Below are 4,608 nucleotides of genomic sequence, written 5' to 3' on the forward strand. Positions count from 1 at the left end.
GTAAACTGACGTATTTTCCAAAAAGGCTAAGTGCATGTACTATACGAAATATGCTGGCTACTCCATGCATCAATAATCAAGTTTTGCAAGCTCTAGATGTCAAAGTCTGTTGAACAATTTCCTTTTTCTTTCGATCTGCCTGTGGATCATTTTCAACTATCTTGTGATACTTAATATTACAATTTATTCGGTTGAAATGAATCTATCTTTTGCTTCCGCTGTGCATTTAAATTTGTGTTGTTTGACTATGATGATATCAACTATGTCACGATACTCCCCACCGGTAATACGTGGAAATAACGGGGTGTGACAGGTTGGTATCAGAGCCAACACTGAGTGAATTAAACACTAGCCTTTTGTGTTTAATATTAGTTACACAATTGCACATTCCTCAATTCTCGAGTCTAGACAAAGAACATAGGACAAATTCTGTTTTGTTTTATTTTTGTCTTTTATTTTATATATTCTTGTTGTATCTTTGTATGTCATAACAGGTTTAATTATGCCGCCAAGGATGAGAAGAGGAAGAGGCAAGGCCCCAATGATGGGTCATGATCACGAGGCCGGACCTTCCTACCGGCGCACGCCATCCATCACCATGAGCACCAGTCCCCAAGAACCTTGGAGGACCTATATTGAACCAGGGAGGCGATCCGTCTCTCTAAGCTCATCACCATCTTACCTCCATTCCTTCGGGCCTCAATTAGAAAATGAGCCCCAGAACCCGCAGCCTTCATTTATACCTCTCCAGCGATCCAATTCGCACCATTCCTTTGGCGACCCCACTCCTGTCTTCCAGAGCCGGTTCAACCCGGCGAACTATATTGAAGAACCAATGGGTTTTAACCCACTGGGGCCTGAAGACCACTTTTCGGGCGATAATGACATGGACGAGGACACCGACCCTGCTGAGCCACCGTCCGGAACCCCTAACCACCCCATCGAGATCTCTGATGGGTCATCTTTTCATGGATCACCTTATCGTGGTCCAGACAGTTACCAGGCGACGTTCACCCAGTACGAGTGGTATTTTACCCCCTCCGAACACTCGTCGCCTTACCAGCAGCAGCGACAGCAGCAACAGCAACAGCAGCAGCAGGATCCTTTTGAGGATTCTCGGCAGTCACACCGCCACCACCACCACCTGTTGAGCAACCGCCTCCGGAGCCACCGATGTCACACCCTGGCTTTGCGGAAGCGTGGTTAATTTTGGTGTGACTTCATAATACCATAGCTTAGTCATAACAAAGCTATATGAATTAAAAACATGCAAGATCATCCATTAAGTTTTGAAAACCAAATACAATACCATTGTTTTAACGGGAATACACCCTAACAACCATAATCTTGTTCAACAAACAAACAAAACATAAACACAGTTTAAGGACTGTGACTTGTCCAGGAAAGAGTCACATTCCCTAAACCCCGGATGACCTCGGAAACTAGTGCAGCGGGAAAACGTGCCATACCGTGCCAGATCCTTTAATTCACTGAAATACATGTAAGTTGAAAAATCAACAATAATGTTGAACGAGTTCATGTGTTTAGTATGCGCGCGCGAATAAACCTTTATAACCATTGTAAGTGTGAATATTTTGTAAACTCTGGTATGAAAGCAATTAAGGAAACATATCAGTTAATGTGTAACCACATGGTCCAACCTGCGGGCGCATGGGAGGGGATAGGACAAAGTCACCACATGGTCCAACCTGCGGGCGCATGGGTGGTGTTACGACAAGGTCACCACATGGTCCAACCTGCGGGCGCATGGGTGGTGTTAAGACAAGGTCCCCACATGGTCCAACCTTAGGGCGCATGGGTGGGGTTTGTTATGCTCAAATAGGCCTATCACTTGTATCCCTCGATCGTACTACGAGGACTAATGTTCTTAAGGTTTCACCTACCCAAATCACATAACCTAACAGTTCCTTCCTTAGCTGACCATACCATGTAAGAAATATTCGTATTCATAGTAACATGTATTTCACCCCCGCAGTTTAGAAAACTGAAAACAGTTTAGAGAAAAGGGGGACATGAACTCACAGTCGGTGCGTCTCTACCAAGTACTCCAAATCAGGCAGCTGTGCAACGACCTACATGTACTAATTCTATTAGACGGATGGCCGTGCCTTAGCTTTATAGTTTAAGTTTTTGGGAAATAGTTAGACAACTATTTCGTGTTTACATTTTGCATGTACTTGGTAGTTAATCTCCTTCCCAAGGATGGGGGATTTAATACATGTGCGTTCGAATTATATCATTAAGTCTCACTTAATATATACTTATTTCTAATTCCAAAATATAAATATTTTTCTCAAAAATATTATATTTTCTTTTCACATAATATTCCCCAAAAATAATACGTTGATAAAATACGCGTTCGTAAATATTTCCGCATAATGGGTAAGTTACGTTTTAGCGACCGTGTGGTAATAATAATTACCGATGTAACTTATATGTTTATCGTGGAAGCGTTCGTAATATTTTGGATTCGTCAACGTTCGTAAATATTATTTTTACTCTAAAAATAATATTTGTTGTCACACCCCTATTTCCACGTGTCTCACCGGTGGGCCCGGTGGGGGATTACCGTGACGATGTTTGTCACACCCCAACCGATGGCGGAATCATCGGGGCGCGGCACTGAGCGAAACAGATTGTTCAGAAGTTCCACAACAACTATCATACAATTCAGTTATATAACACGTCCCATACCGTGTCCCAAATAATAACAAGTTATCATAGAAATCAACTAAACAATATGGGAACTGTTCCGACAACTCAGATTCTTAATTATTACAGACCGAATTAAATATTGTTTTAAGACTTCTAGACGGCTAACTGTAGATCTTACTGACTACAGGTGCCAGTACAAGATCTACAGAGAACTATGGCCCTGGAGCAGGTATGTGGACACTGTCCTAAGGTCACAGGCTCCTAGAAGCTTATTATTGCCTCGCTTCCCTAGCACGCTAGTAGCTTAAACACCTGTCACATACGTTAAAATAAAAGTCAATACATATAATGTAAAGGTGAGTACACAAGTTTGATATAGCATATAAAGTTCGAAAAGTTTACGCATAACCAAACACGTACACAAGGGCAAACGATGCATGTAAATTATCAACATGGGACCATCGATACCAATGACTTCGAGTTGACTGTCCGAGACAGTTCGCAATACATGATTACCACTGTAATCCATGCAATTAATTGTCCTTAGCAACCCCCGTGTGAACGGGTGCTGAGTCCAAACTATAGTACTACGTTGCTAAAGCAGGCAGATAGCACTCCACGTGTAAACATAATAAACAACAATCATTTAGTCAAGTAATACATGCAAGTAGGTTAGCGTTCAAATAGTTTGTGTTGTTTGTGAATTTGATAGATTACGTATGTAACACCCAAAAGTGCTGAAAGCAAAAAGGGATCGAGTATACTCACAGTGGTTGGTTGTGGGTTGAAGGGAGCACTGAGAATAGGTTAGCCTGAATAGTTCGATAACAATACAATGAGTAATGCGGAAAAAAAGTGAACAGTGGAAACTGGATCGGATAGACCATTCGATCGGACGGCTGTTCGATCGAGTGGGCTGTTCGATTGGGTTAAAGTCCGTTCGAACGTCCCGTTCGATCGGCCGGCTGGCTCGATCGGCTGGTTCTTTCAAGTGGATTGTTTCTTCCTTTGATGTGAAGGATGTGTTTGTGTATGATGGTTTGTACTTCTGAAGTTTTTGCAGCATTACCTTTCAAGTTGGCCGATCGAACAGTCCGTTCGATCGGTTGGTCCAACCGATCGGTTAGCATTGCACACTTGGCAAATTGTCACTCGATCGGGTGGCATGCTCGATCGGGTGACATTCCAATGTTTCGAAGAGGTTTAGCGTTGAAGTGTAGTATCTCATGATTCGATGAGTAATGTTTACAATCGAGTGGCTCGATCGATCGAACAGAACCCTGTCAATACTACACCTCATGAGTTTGTGGGCCCAGATGCTAGTCGATCGATTAGCCTAGTCGATCGGCTGGCGTAGTCGTTCGGTTGGGCTGTTCGTTCGAATAGCCTAACCGTTCGGCCAGCCCCTGACCTGGTTAGTCCATCACCTAGCACTTGGTTATTTCCCGTTATTTTATTGATGTTTTAAAGATAGTTTGACCACAAGTTGAACCACAAAAACCTCAGCCTTTACTTTACTCACTGACTCGGCTGGAATCACCCAGGCTCGGTCAGGGAGCGTTCAAGGACCTAAGTTTAACGTTTAACTTGTAATCGGTAATCTCGTGGTAAAGTCCGAATCTTGAACCATGTGTTTGTTTAGAATGATTCATAGGTCGGTTCAAGCTTCGTTTTCGCCGGTTTGAGTGTAAAAGAGTTGAAAGATTGGTGAAAACCCGTCTTTCAATCCTTTTCCACCGTGAAATGTTAAGATCTTTGGAAGATTTTAAGTTGTTTATGTAGAAATCGGTTAGATTCAAGTTATTCATGTCGGATTGATGTCAATCTTAGTGTTCTTCAAGAACACCATGATAACATCACCCAAGAATGCTTAGATCTTTGTGATTTCACGGTTGGAATTCAGATTTTGAAAGATAGAAAGATGGAGAATCG

The sequence above is a fragment of the Helianthus annuus genome, chromosome 6 (assembly GCF_002127325.2).
Source record: "Helianthus annuus cultivar XRQ/B chromosome 6, HanXRQr2.0-SUNRISE, whole genome shotgun sequence".
Classification (NCBI taxonomy): domain Eukaryota; kingdom Viridiplantae; phylum Streptophyta; class Magnoliopsida; order Asterales; family Asteraceae; genus Helianthus; species Helianthus annuus.